Source organism: Talpa occidentalis, unplaced genomic scaffold (assembly GCF_014898055.3).
Source record: "Talpa occidentalis isolate TD23 unplaced genomic scaffold, MPIMG_talOcc4v2.1 talOcc4.4, whole genome shotgun sequence".
NCBI classification, from domain to species: domain Eukaryota; kingdom Metazoa; phylum Chordata; class Mammalia; order Eulipotyphla; family Talpidae; genus Talpa; species Talpa occidentalis.
The window spans coordinates 26,975,392-26,991,084 of NW_023604295.1; the positions used below are offsets into that span (position 1 = coordinate 26,975,392).

General features: G+C 36.3%; 1 protein-coding gene across 1 annotated transcript in view; it reads right to left on the minus strand.

The window, feature by feature from the left end:
- ZMAT3 (zinc finger matrin-type 3) overlaps positions 1-15,693 on the minus strand; it is a 304,442-nt gene that overhangs the window by 284,936 nt on the left and 3,813 nt on the right. The window contains exon 2 of the mRNA XM_037525131.2: positions 6,472-6,577. The gene's annotated coding sequence lies outside the window, so the exon portion shown is untranslated. The remainder of the gene's footprint in view (positions 1-6,471; positions 6,578-15,693) is intronic.

Genomic DNA, 15,693 nt, shown 5'->3' on the forward strand with positions numbered 1-15,693 from the left:
ATATTTTGTAGAAAAAAATCACTAGTGACATAAAATAGGTCAATATATTTTTCAATCTTGTATTATTTGTTAAAATACAATTTCAATGAAGAAATTGAGATTTTGCCTTCAAAGCTGCAAATTTAACACATGTAAATTAAATTTAAACTTCAAATAGTTCATGTGATATATCTCACCCCATTTATTATTTTTTGTTGCTACTGTCCTCTAAATACTCACACATATTGTTAAAATAATTGTTTGCACTTTGCAAATAAATGATTTTTCAAATAAAAACCCAATGAAAAACTAGATCAATATTCATCTTTAATATGTTATTTTTGTTTGAATACACAGTTGAGCATGTAAAAATGTGTCCTTCAGTGGTATAATACAAAAAGGTCAATTGTTTCAGTTTGGGTAGCAGTTTTTGATGCAAAAAGTATGTTGGCCATGTCCACAGTGCCAAATTTTTGTCAAAATTTCTCCTTTTTCAGTAACCTTATTTTCCACAAGACTTCTTTTTGAAATGTTTTTGGGGTTAACATTGGTTTACATCATTGTTTACATTTTAGAAGTGTAGGATCCCCCCCTTCAGTCATTGTTGCCAAAGTGCACCCACCACCAGAGAAACCCATAGTCCACCACCACAGACCCTTTGTTCTCATCCCTTCCCTCCCTACCTCCTTCCTTCTCCCTCTCTAGATGTTCCCATTCCATAGTCAGGTTTCAAGGGTTCATTTTTTATTTTAGCTTTATTTTTTTTTTTATAAGATTTATTTATTTATTTATTTATATAAGCACTGGTACAGTCAGAAGCGCGGGAGGGTGAGAGAATTCACCAGAGTCAGAGTGGAGAGCAGAGCAGGCAGATGGATGAAATACACTGCTGAGGGGAGCAGCAGGCAGCAGGAGAGGTCTGCGCGCCATGTGGGACCCTTGCTGGCAGCGGGGGATTGAACCAGCGCTGCAGAGGCTGTGGCAGCTTCACAGCCCAGCGCTCAACCGCTGCACCACCAGGGGAGGCCCTTTTATTTTAGCTTTATCTGAACCTTTGTTTCATTCCACACATAAGTATTTGTCTTTCAGTATTTGTCATCCAGTATTTGTCTTTCTCCTTCCAGCTGATTTCACTTCCTTATGGCTGCATCCATATTGGTGCAAAAGTTTATTTTTCTTGATAGCTGAATAGTAGTCCATTGTGTGTGTGTGTGTGTGTGTGTGTGTGTGTGTGTGTGTGTGTACACACACCATATCTTCTCAATACATTCATATGTTTTGGGTCATACAGGCGTTTCCATATCTCCACGAGAATTTTTAAGCTGATTTTAAATATTTTCATATTTTTTATTACATGTAATATTGTATTATAACATTCTTTAACTCTAATATTGGTTTTAAAGGCATCTCCAGTTATTTCATTTTTATTTAAATAGTGGTCTGTTTTAGTTTGAAATTTGTAGGGATTCTTTCTTTATAATTTGGTTAGCATTTAAAAACCACTAAAATATGATTTGTTTTATGTAGTTCCTTGCAAATTTATCCCCACAAGTTATATTAAGGTTCAAGATATTTTGCACTTCCATAACAATATATTGTTCACCAAACATCCACGTGCAATTAGACAAGTCCATGTGGCTAGTTTGGGGCTGGGAAGGAAAATAATATATGTCATTTGGCCAAGTTGTTTTGAGACAACAGTCATGCTATGAAAGCAGCCTGTTTCCCTCAATTCCTTCAGAGCAGAGCTGCCGTAGAGAGTCAGAGCTCCCACAGTCCTCAGGACAAGTGAGAAACAGACATTGAACTGTTAAGCTACTAAGATTTTGAGGTTAATTTTCTACCACACATACCCTAGCATCTGAGTATATTCTATATTTTTTGATTAACTGCTGCATCTTACTGTTGATTCCCACTACAATGATTGGAGTAATGCTAATTACCTCTTTTAGGAGAGATCTATCCAGCCTTTCAAGTTGTTAGAAGATGAGGGCTATGTCTAAAACTATGCCACTACCTTTTAGTGGTTGAAACTAAAGAAGAAGAATGACAACCAGTCGACCTCCCTTATTTCTCCAACAACTTTTTCACTATTATTTACCTCCCTCTTCAGAAATCGTATTCTGACCAAAGCTTGCATTCCTTTCAAATCTGGAGAATAAATAAAGCTTAGCAAAGTAAATAGAAAGAAAAATCAGTGCATCTTAGAGATAGAAAGGACAAAAGAAACCTATCTAAACTCAATGCTTTAATTTATAAAGGAAGAAAGAGAGGCCCAAAGTGGCCTGAGTATCTTGATGACTGTCATGCCACCACTCACAACAGGGGCAGGTATGAAAGTTCAGGTCTGTGTCACCAGCACAGAATTCCTTCTGTGTAGAACTTCCTGGTGTTACTAAACAACTGGATGGAGAATTAGGAAAAAGAGGAAAGATGAAATATTCTAATAAACCATTCCAATTCTAATTTGGTCCTCTAGAGGAAACACTGAGGGGCTCTAGTCCTGGAAGGACAGGAAGTCCTTCTTCCGGAGTCACTTCCATCCCAGCAAGTACTAATTTCAAAACAGCTTGATTTGACATTTACCTTGAAGTCTAGTGAAAACGTCAATGGTAGACCTACCCAGTCAACATTTCTTTCAAAGCCACAAGTTTTCTAAAAGTGAAATAAAAAAACAAAGCAGTGTTTTGCTTTTTGCAGAATATAAAAAGGGGAGGGGGTAAAGAGAAAAGGACATTATGAGAGGCAGGACAAATATAGTCAGTGAATATATTAAATGTTATTGTCTGACTTTAATTTTCTGAGGACTTTTTAAATTTTCTGAGGACTTTTTAAATTATCACCAATGAGGTGATCTACTCATTTCTAAACTTTAAAATCATCATCAGGAAAACATTTATGAACTTTGAGCAGCTGGAGTACAGGAACCCAGGAGAGAGAGTGTTCCAAATTGCACTCCATTGCATTGTACCACTTAGAGTTCAATTTGCTCCCTTTTCTTGAATTTTATACCACATTTTCACTTTAATACATAAATTCTAGTCTTAAAATCACTCTATACATTATTAAATAGTACATCATAATCATAATTTCCACTTTTTATCAAATATTAACTGATTTAAATTTTAAAATTAATCATGAAGGGCAGCACTATTCAAAAATATCATGTTCAAAAATACTATTCAGAATATCATGTTAATTAAAAAAGAGCATTACAACATCAACTTTTTGGTATTATGTGGAAGCAAAGTACTACGAGGACCAAATAAAAAAAAAATTTGAGTATTACAAAAATATTGAAGCACTGAAGTGAATAGAGAGATAATGCTATTATTTTAGGGGAAAAAAAAAACTTTAGCCTGGCCGACTCCTGGAACTCCTGAACATTCTTCAAGATTTCCCCTGCTATTTGCTTAGCTAAACCTTATTTATTCCTTATTTATCAAACGTTGACAAATTATTGAACAAATATTTAGACTATTACAAAGTGCTATGGAAGCACTTCCTCTATGCTGATTTTATAAACCTCAGATACCACATGAGGAATTAATTTGTTGCTCTTGTACTGGCGAGAATTATACTTCAGTCTTTGAAGACCCTAATTTAAAATACAACTTTTATACTTATGTCTTCAGATTTTTACACTCAGCTAATTTGCTTGTTTCCAATCATAACATGCACTCTCATATTTTTATACTTCCATAGCTTTGAATGCTATTTCTATATCTGTAATTATGTTCCAACTCCCTATATGCACACATGCATGTGTGTGTGTGTATGCGCGCATGTGCACACACACACACGCACACTACTTTCAAGTGTTTCCTCTTTTGCTAAGGCTTGAGTGTCAAAAAAGAATGTAAACATATTGGAAATCTTGGAAATCCCTCCTCTATTTCCCATAGCATTATGTGAATGCTCTTAATAATGGGTAGTTGTGTGATATATCTGATTTTCTTCTCCACTGGACTGAGCAGTATGCCACACATTTGTATAGCCACTACCTAGCTCATTTTCTCTCAGAGTAGACATTCTATAAAATCTTGATGAGTGATTTAGATGGGTAATAAAAAATCAGAATTCTATATTAGAGGCATGATTTTGACTTGACAAATGTCAATATTCCATTATCTGATAATCTGGTATGGTAACATCTGGATAAGACTTAAGAAGTCCCACAAGACTTATTCAAGGTTTATGATAATGCATTGTTATGCAATACTAAAGTAAGGCAAAATATGAGGTGGTATAGGAGGAGATGCAGAAAAGGAGAAAAAGAATCACAATAGGAAAAGAAAGGGAAGTAGAAGGAAAAGAGGAAAATAACATCAATACTATGCTAGGCACTATTCTAAGCACTTTATCTCATTAAATCTTTATAACAATATTATTTAGATTCCCATTTTAAAAGAGGCTCCTAAAATTTAAGAAACTTCTAAAAGTCACAGACAGTAGGTGATAAAGCCTGACCACAAAAATTCCATTTACCTTTAGCTTCATCTGTCAGACTAATTCAATACTAAATCCACTTGTTATACAAACTGTATACATTTCCTTAGCACAGCCTTTTACCATCTTGATTTATACATCATACTGCATTGGAAACAGGAGAATGCAAAAATAAAATAATGTGAAATTACTATTAAGTACTTCTAATTTATACCATATTAGAAATCTTTGCCAAAGATGGAATGCATTAAGAAATTTGATGTAGGGGCCTGCCTAGTGCCCTAGGGATTAAATCTCAGCGCTACCACCTTTACTGCCTGAGTTCAAATCCCCTACCAGGGAGCTAACCTATAGAGTACAATAGACCTTTCTCATTTTCCTGGCTGCTCCCCTTAGCAATGTTTTTCAGTAGACCTGCCTGTTCTGCTCCCTACTCTGTCTTTGGTGAATCCTCTCACATACACTGCCCACCCCACCACACCCCCACACCTCTGGCCTACACCCCAGTTCTTCTACAAAAAAAAGTTAATAAAATCTTTAAAAAAAAACTGCTTAAAAATAAATTTGATTTGATCAGATTGATGGACTTTATACATTGAATGCTTTCTATGATTTATGAATGGACAAATAAATATCTGGAATATATTCATAGATCTTTTTCTTTTTATGATATTTAATCTTTTCCTGCCACTCTAAATTTCTTGATTCCTCTAGCAGACATGTCTCATTTCTTTCCCCTGCCCCCTCTCTCAGAACCTCTATACCCTCCCATCTCTTTACTATTTTGTTGACTATATTAAATTAAAAAAATAGAAACTTAATGGAATTAGAGACAAAGCAGTGAAGAAAACTTAAATAAAGATTATTAATGTCCTGTGAAATAACAGAAATTAGAGCATCTATGAAAAAAAAGAACAGAATGCTATGAAAAGGAACATTCACAAGGAAGATAGGTTAGTTATATATTGCTGTAAAGCAGATTAACCCCAAACTTAGAAGCTTACAACAAACATTTACTATTTCATATGGTTTCTGTCTGTCAAGAATCTAGGAGTAAATTAGCTAGATGGTTCTGGCTCAAGATCGCTCATGAGATTGCAGTCAAGCTGTCAACTAGGGCCCCAGTTTACTGAAGACTTGACTGAGGCTGCAGTCAAGATGGCTCATTAATATAGCTGTTGGCAGGAGACCCAAGTCTCTTACAACATGGATCACTCCATAACACCATTGTGCTTTCTTACAGCCTGGCAACAGGCTTCCACCAGAGCAAGCAATCAGAGAGAAAGCAATCAGAAAGCCATAGTATCTTTTATGATCTAGTATACAAAGTTGTACTTTTTTCCTATTCATTAGAAACAAGTTGTACTAAATCTAGCCCAAATTCAAGGAGAAGGCTATTAAGTTCCACTTAGATGGGAGTATCAAAGAATTTGTACAGATAGTTTAAACCACCATACAAGAAGAAAAATAGCTTTAAGAAATTATAAATATGCTCAAAGCATAACCTTCGAAATAAAAATTCAGTACAAACATGAAAAGGTACAGTTGAGAAAAGCTGACCAAAAAAATCAATGATGGAAAATAATTGTTAAAAAGAAAAAGAAGAAGAAGCTCAAACTCCCAACTAATTGGAAGTTCAGAAAGAGAAAACAAAATTGAATGAATGAATGAATGAATGCAGGGAAAACAAGGAAAATTCTTCCCCGAATTGAATGATACAAATCTTCAGTTTCATAAGTTGTCCCTTACTGCCTAGCACAAAGTACGAAAAATGATCCAAACCCAAAAACACTGTAATACTAGGAATATAGGGGAGATCCTAATAGCTTACATAGTGAAACACAGGTCATGTGATATTTCTCAATATTATTGTAATTAAAGACAACAAGACAATGTCTTCAAAATTCTGAGAGAATTTAATTTTCTGTCTTATTTCTATAATCAGTTATACTATTTATTAACTAAATTGTGTCACCCTAAATTTCTGTTGGAACACAATCCCCATTGTAATGATATTTGAGAGGGCCTTTGAGAGATACTTACCATTAGATGAGGTTATCAGGTTGGGGTCTTCATTATAAGATTAGTGCCTTTATAAGAAGAGACACAAGGGAACTTGCTCTGTATTTCTTCCACCATGAAGACATAGCTAGAAGGTAATCAGTTGGAAGTTTAGAAGGAAACTCTCAACAGAGCATTCTTGTCCCCCCAGCCTCCCATCTCAGACTTCCAACCTCCAGAACTGTAAGAAAATTAATTCTGTTGTTTAAGTTACCAAGTATATAGTATTTTGTTATGGCAACCCAAGATGACTAAAACACTACTCATTAATTGTGAGGGCTAAATAAAGACATTTTCAGACATATAAGATTGCAAAATTTTATCTGTCATGCTCATTAAAATGAGGGCATACAGAAAGAAGTAAAAGGATGAGGTCCAAGAAGCAAAAGATTTGATACAGGAAAGTCATACTCAGGACAACTGTATATTTATGTTGTTTCAAGTTGTAAACAGTCCAAACTGGAGAAGAATGGAGTGTCCCAGGGGAAAAAAGTAAGAAATAAATTATGTTAGGTTTGATCATGTGTATAGTTGACTGATAATGTAAAGAATTAGCATAAACACATAGAAAATGAAGCAAATGAAAATATGGGATAATGTTAACTTCAAGGAAAATGAAAATTGTACAAGAAAATAATCATGATATACTGACTCACAAATAATGTCTACATAATTATAAATGATACATTCACATTTAAATGATTTAAATGTATTTAGGAAATAGGAACTAACACAATAAACATGCCCATTCACCTGAAACATATTGTTTTTTGTTTTTTTAAAGATTTATTTATGCATACATGAACTGGGGTATAGGTCAGAGGTATGGGGGATGAGAAGATTCACCAGAGACAGCATAGGGAACAGAACAGGCAGATGCACTGAAACACACTGCTGAGGGAAGCAGCAGGTGAGCCAAGAGAGGTCTGCTGCGCCATGTGGGTAGCTCTGTGGCCTGGGATTGAACCCATGCTGCAGTGGCTGCGGACAGCCCCATAGGTTGTGTCTCAACCTCTTTGCGCCACCAGGGAGGCTCTAGATCATATTGTTTTGTTTTGTTTTGTTTTGTTTTAATTGCAAGTTTCCAAGCACCACCTAGCTGGTATTCATAGTCAATATATTTGAGGTGGGGACTAAAAACTTGTAGATAGTAGTAAGTTCCTCTGATGTTTTTAAAAAATTTTCAAATCTGGAAACCATTAATTTATAGAGGCCTGAGGAAAGTGAGATAAACATCATTATAATTATCATCTTTCTCTAAAATTATTGGACTTTTTTTCCAACATTCTGCTATAAATAAACTCACTCTTTTTGATGGATGGCAGAATTATCTTCAAATTACAGACTCATAATAGAGGAGGAAAGAGTTTTAAAGCAAATCTTAAACTAAATTTTAGTTCCATATAGTGCTTTTCTCAGATTTATAAAAATAGAATGGTAACCTGTTCTCTAGCAGCACTAAAGAAAGGATAAAAGAAAATTACTTAAAATACACAAAATAGCCCTAGGGTATAGAAGCTTCCTGACATTGAGATTTGTTAAACACTAACATGGTTTCCTAGAAAGTTAAAAATATTCGTCTTTAAGAGTTTTTAGAAATTTTTGGGCATTTGTGTTGTTTCCAAAGCTTAGCTATTATAAATTGTGCTGCTATAAACATAGGGGTGCAGGTGCTCTTTGGAATTAATGTTTCTGTGTCCTTTGGGTAAATACCTAGGAGTGGAATTGCTGGATCATATAGAAGCTCTATCTTTAGTAGGCTGAGGAATCTCCACACAGCTTTCCATAGTGGTTGGACCAGTTTGCACTCCCACCAGCAGTGCGGGAGAGTTCCTTTCTCTCCATATCCTCACCAACATTTTGTTGTTGCTAGTTTTTTTAATATGTGCTATACTCACTGGTATAAGATGGTATCTCATTACGGTTTTGATTTGCATTTCCCTGATTGCAAGTGACATTGAACATTTTTTCATATGCCTGTTGGCCAGAAGATGTGGTACATATACACAATGGAATATTACTCAGCATTCAAAAAAGATAAACACATGCAATTTGCAGCAACATGGATGGAGTTGGAAGGGATCATGCTCAACAAAATAAGGCAAAAAGAAAAAGAAAAATACCAAATGGCCTCACTCATAACAGGAATCTAGAAAACCTAAATATGGACCAGGAAAAAGAATAACTATAAGAAAGAAAAAAAATCAAAATCAACAACTATGAACCAGAGATACTCAGGGGTGGGAGGGGAAGAGGGATTGGGGTCAAAATTGAGGTTGCAATTGTATGGGGAATATAAAAATTTAAAAAAATGAAAAATGATGTAAAAAATATATAAAATAAATAAATTAATAAATTTTAAACAAGAGTTTTTAGAAAATATTTCCCATCTGTCTGAGTTTAGAGAATTAAGTCAGGAGAAAAGAAGATAGGGGCCTCCCTGGTGGCGCAAGGGGTTAAGTCACAGCACTATGAAGCTATCCACAGCCACTGCAGCACAAGTTTGATCCCAGGCCAGGGAGGTGGCCCATATGGCACAGCTGACCTCTCCTGTCTTGCCTGCTGCTCCCCTCAGCAGTGTATTTTAGTAGATCTGCCTGTTCTGTTCCCCACTGTCCCTGCTGAATCCTCTCACCCCACACACCTCTGGTCTGCACCCTAGCTCTTGTATGCATAAATAAATAAATCTTAAAAAAAGAAAAGAAGATAGCTAGAAAGACTGAATATATCAATTCCTTCAACAATACCGATAAGTGCCTAGCACTGTGTATGTTCAGGGTATTTTAAGATACCATTTTCAAATTTACTTACTCATAGAATACTTCTCAAATGAAATGTGTAGAGTTCCATCACGAGGAACTTCTAATGTAATGTTTGTTTATATAAGAAGTAACAGAAGAAAAAAATCTCAGATATAAAATGCTGAAGGGAAATAAAAATAATATTAACAAAACACATCAAGCTTAATAAAACAGCTTTTATGTTTTGTTATAAAATAAGATTGACATTTGCAAATTATGTTTATATATTTACATAATAGAATTCATAGAAGCAACTACACTTTTTAGAACTTGAAGAATTCATCAAGGTAATCATATACAAAATAAATACATAAATCAACAGCTTTACATAATCAGTTATAATATGTAATGGGGGAGTTGTAGTATGGTACTGTTTCCTAAAGCAGTAAAACTTATAAAATACTTACCAATAGGTTACAGGAAATATACAAATTCTATATGAAGAACTTGGCAGTGATTTACTGAACTATTCCAGTGAATACTTGAACAAATGGAGAATTTCTAGAACTGAAGACTCAGTGTTGTAAAGATATCAATTCTTCTTAATTAACCATAGTTATAAAGCAAGTCTAAATAAATTCCCATGTGTGTGGATGGGTTGGTGATTCACAAAGTATAGAAAACTGATTATAAGTTCAAGAATAAATACATTAAAATACAAAAACAGGTGGCACATTGACATAGAAGTTTAATGCTTTCTTCCTTTTACCAAAAATTAAATTAAATGGATTATTTGATAAGATAAACTCACAAAGAAAAGGAGGACAATAGGAGAGATAAGTTGACAAGAAAACAATATGAATAAGTTCCTGGAAGATGGAAAACAGACAGGGAAATAACAGAAAAGAAGAGAATGCTTTGAATGAAATGTCTACCAAAGAGAATCATGTTGACTTGTGTCACTCAACTCTTGAGAGGCTCAAATTATGAAGAATCGGTTGTAGGAATAAGAGGCAGGAATTCAAACAGAGAAATTAATAAAAAATCTATATACAAACTGCCAAGTCACTATAATCTGGAAAATTGAAATCAGGCCTGTGCTTAGACACAACAGGCATAACAGTATTGGCGAGTAGTAGTTTATGAAAACCTGCATCTTAACTGGTGGAAACCAGGAAACTTCTTTAATTCTAGTAACTCTTGGAATCAGATACATGCCTCACGTGCAGCACACTAGATCCTGTTTTAGAGAAAATGAATAGCCCTGAACAACAAGTAATCTCTAATAATGTAATGATCTTAAGAACTGGATCACTCTACAGAAACCTACCATAGTACCATCCAATTCTTTTTGGCACCTTATTCTGAAAAACAAATAGACCCTCTGGGTCACCAAACATTTGAGGAACGTTTCTAACATAAAATGCTGAAATGTACAAAATGGGAGAAAAGGAACCCCAACCCAGATGCAAGAAAATAAATAGAAGAAATCATCCAGCTATTTCTTCATGTTCCTTGGTGGAAAAAGGGAAGACACTGCATATATAATAAAAGAACAGGAAGTTATTAACTTTAAGTAACCATCAGAGAACAAGAAATAGCCTAGAAAAATAAAAACATATAGAATTTTTCAAATTCAATAGATGGATTGAATAAGCAAAATCCAATAAGGAACTGTATTGATAAAATTCAGATTGTGCAGTGAAGAGGAGTGATTAAAGAGACAGATTATAATGCAGATAACATTAACAAAACAAATTCATATATGAAGTAAAATATCTAATAAGAATTCTAAAAGAGAGAAAAATGGAAGAAATGATCAAAATTAATTTTTCCAAAGAAGAATTTCCAGAATAAAAGAATGTATTGACACCAGGAAGAGTGAAACTGGAGTCCTGCAGCACAAGCTGTGGGGCATGGCCAGCTTTTCTTTGGCTCAGCCCTACACCTGAGCAATGGCCCCTGAAGGCTGAGAGGCAGCGGTGGTTTCCCACTTGGCTGCCCCAGCATGTACAGCAGCCAATGTGCCATTCTTCCCACCTACCACCAGAGCATGTTGCCTGTGGGCAGCCCCTCCCTTGGTGCAAGCCAGGTTTAAGTGCAGGAGCTCCTAAGACTCATCAGGTTAGGCTGTCTTGCAGTGGGAGGCTGCAAGTCAGTTATACAGAGGTCCATTTCAATGGGCCTGGCTTTTGCTGCTCCCCAGTGCTGGCTGGGTTTGAATACCAGAGTCCCTTCCCTTGGGGTTCTGGCAGCCAGTCCCAGAAACTTGCTGCTGATAGGCAATGCAACTGGCAGTACAAGCAGTAGCTGGTGGCAGGCATTTTACTACCCATCACCAGTGGCCCACTGAGCCTCAGGCTACTGTAAAAGGCTGGCAGTGATCGCAGGCAGCAGTGGTTTCCCTGCCACACCAACCCAAGGCATGCAGCCCCACTAGGGATGCAGTAGCAAGGAGCAAGCTATGGCAGAGGAGGCAAGAGCAAGTAGCCTGCCACAGGTTTAGGGATTCAGGGAGAAGCTGGAGCTGCAGGCAGTAGAGGCCATTGGAGACCCGGGCCAACATGACTGGCTCCCACCAACATTACCTGCAGCAGCTCTCCCCTGCCAACTTTCACATTGTTACACACAGGCTGAAGGGGAACTGGGCACAGAGTGCCTCTGGCCCCACTGAGGTGGACTCTGAATATGGCTTCTTGGAGCCCACCAGCCCATGAGCCTGACCTGAGGTCAGAGCAAGTCAAGACGGTGCGGGCACCAAGTTTCATCTTTCATATTTGGTGCCTGGATCATAGAATGGACCAGTAAGGTGCAAACTAAGTGAACAATCAGGTTCAAGCCCAGCTTATTACTTAATTATTCAGATTGAAAAACAAGAATGAACTCATTCATGCTAAAGGTCCAATCACTTAGAATTAAAAATGGTCCAATAAGGCTTTTAAGGTGTGGGGCCCTGAAAGAGGATATAAGGCAGGGTAGAAGTCAGCTTAGAAAAGATTCTTTTTGTGGTTTATGAACAAAGAAAAAAGATCAGCAGCCAAACTACAAAGAAAGCAGCAGCATCCAGAAGCCAACCTCCAAGGAAAGAAGAAAAGCCAAAGACCCAGCTGCTGCATCTGCCTCCAGACCTGCCTCTGACATTGCCTGAAAAGAGCACCATAGGCCTTAGCCTGGTGTCTCAAAGAGCTGTTTGGTTTTGGCATAGTCCAACAACTCACAAAGAGCTGTTAACACTAGTTTCCCTGAAACTGCCTCCTGGCAACTAGTGGCAACTGGCACTACTGACCAGTGTTTTCCAGTACTGTTGACAGGTGACTGGCACTCTGTGTCTGGATCATCACCCCTGATGGCTGTACACTGCTTCTGATCATCTGGCACCACCTCCTGATGCTGTCCAACACAACCTTCAGACTACTGTTGTGGGATATTGTGGTTTCATGTCAGCAGTCCCACCTATGACTATCTCTAGTTGCTACAATGAGTGGGACCGTGGCTCACTGCTTGCCAATATGCCATGAGCACCAGGCCCTCATTGATGGGGCATTACAATCTTGCACAAGTGGCTTTTGTTTAGGGCTTCTAGACAGTGAGAACATGCTCTGAGGTGAGGAACACTCTCTGGGGTGAGATAGCTAGCCACTTGTGTCCTTCCTTAGAAACTCTTCATTCCCCCTATCTGTTAAACAAAACCCGCTGTTGTTCCCTGAGCCTAAGTGGTCTTGCAATTGTTCACATGGGTGAGAACCCATAGATAATGACCTTTCCTCTACCTTGAGGATAGGTCAAAGCAAGACCACTATGGTCAAATCAAAGCAAGACCACTATGCTTTGATTCTTTATAGCACTATTTCAATATGATTTTTGAAACTATACCAGTTTCATTAAATTCTAGTGTAAAAATCATAAAATTATGTACACTAAAAATAGAGCATCTTAAAGCTTGCAGGAAAAAAATCAGATCACTTAAAAGTAACTGAAACAATTGACTCAGATCATTTAAAAATGTTAACAGACAATTCAGATAAGAATCATTAAAGAATCCTAAAACTAGTAGGTGAAAGTAATTTAAGAACGTAATGGTACAATCAGGAAGTTCCCCATATATTATTCATCAGTTATGAAAGGAAAAATAATAACAGTGGTGTATTAGGCAGATTCCATTTTAACTAAGGGATCAAAGTTAAAACCACAAATGGGACCTTATTTTTAGAACTTTATTCTGAAACATAAATGGACAGCCTGGTCATCCAAACATGTTTGAGGAAAGTGTCTAAGATATAACACAGAGGCAAACAAAATGGGGAGAAGAAAGAAACCCTAACCCATGATGGGGCAAGCTAACATCATGTTCTTCCTGATGGAATGTATTGAAAAAAACACATCAACATTTCTATAGTATTACTGCCCAAATTACTAAGCATGAGAAAACATCAGACAGACCCAAATTGACTGACATCCTGCAAAATAACTGGCCTGTTACTTTAAAAAAATGTCAATATCATGAATGACGAAGAAAGCCTGAGGAGCAATTCAATATTAAAAAAGACATAAAAACTTGGAAAATAAATGTAATGAATAACCCTGGATCCTATCCAGATAATTTCTTTAATGTTATAAAGGAAATTGCTACGATAATCAATGTTGAACTTTTACTAAGTATAAAAGTATTAATGAATACTTTTAAATGAATAATTGTTACCATAATTCAAATATTGCCATGCCAGTATTGATAGATTAATGGAACACAGTCCAGAAATAGATTCCAGAAAAAGATAAGAATTTATTATTTGATAAATATAGCATTTCAAATAAGGGGCCAAGGAAAATGTCGAAAGGGCAGATTAGTCATATACCAAAGAAGAGGGCTCTCTGATAATTCATCTTGCCATGTGTATTGTCTGTCCCTTTTTATTGCTGAGTAATATTTCATGGCATGGATGTGTCAAATTGTTAAATATTCACTTATTGAAAGACATCCAAGTTAGTTGCAATTTTTGACTAGTTATCTATCTTATAAAATAAATTTTGTGCATAGACACTGAGGAAAGAAAGATGAAGAAGATGTATACCAAAGTAATAGTAACTTTTATCTATTAGGGAAGCTCTTTTTTCCTTTAAACATTTTCTCACTGTTACATATTATTTTCAAAAGAATAAAAGAGACATTTGAATGAGAAGCTTTTATAAAATTACATTTGTCATAACCAGATATTTAGATGAGTTTATTGGTTTCTGCTTTATTATTATATATATCTACTATCAGAAATAATATTGTTGAATGGATACTCTTACTGCAAAATCAAGTCTAATTCTACCGTTTTTTTATTGTGGCACAATGTGAAAATTCTGTTTCACATGAGACTGTCACATCAAAGGGAAGATGAAAATGATATCCAGGTAACCCTGAGTTAGGATGCACTATAAATCACTCAGCTGAATCAAAAGATTTGTTTTACGTAACATCAAAATGTCCCTTCTATCAGAACTTCATGGTCCTATCCTAACACAACTGGTTTGACTATTATGGGATCCAAATATAAATATTCTTGTTTCTGAGACAGTAATATTTTAACAGAGAGCAAATCCTTATAAATATCTCTGGCAACTCCAGAATTAATTTTAACCACAGTTACAGAGTACAGTAAGTCCTCACTTAACATTGTTGATAGTTTCTTGAAAACTGTGACTTTAAGCAAAACCATGTTTAATGAAAGCACATCCTCAAATAAGGTCATTATTAATAAGAATTTTGATAATAGGAAAATTGCTCTCTTTTGTGCTCAGGGTGCAAAATTTATTAGCAATGTTGAAATTTTTCAAGTACAGTACAACTGACTCTTCTTCCTGTAAAAGCTGTTTCTTCCCCCTATTTAATTTCATAAAAGTGTCTGCATGGTATATCAGTTACTATGCTCCCTAACCTAAACACAAACGACCTTCAAATGAATGGGGAAATATAGGGTTTTTTTTTTCATTTTCTTTTTTTTTTAAAGATTTATTTATTTATTTATACAAGCACTGAGTACAGTCAGAAGTGCGGGAGGGTGAGAGAATTCACCAGAGTCAGAGCAGAGAGCAGAGCAGGCAGACTGACAAAGTACACTGCTGAGGGGAGCAGCGGGCGGCAGGAGAGGTCTGCGGGCCATGTGGGACCCTCACCCCAGCAGCCGGGGATCAAACCGGTGCTGCAGAGGTTGTGGGCAGCTTTGCAACCCAGCACTCAACCACTGCGCCACTGGGGAGGCCCGGAATATAGGTTCTTATTAGGGAAACAGAAAATATAAAGAAAAGCCAACTAGATAATTAAAAAATAAAAATACAGTAGCTAAAATTAAAAAAAATGTTCTTGGGAGGGGCCATAGCAGAAACAGATATAAGAGAGACAAAAGTAAGTGAGTTGGAAAATAAATCAACAGAAATTAGTCAACGTGAACAAGAGAGAGAACAAAGATTGAAAACAGTG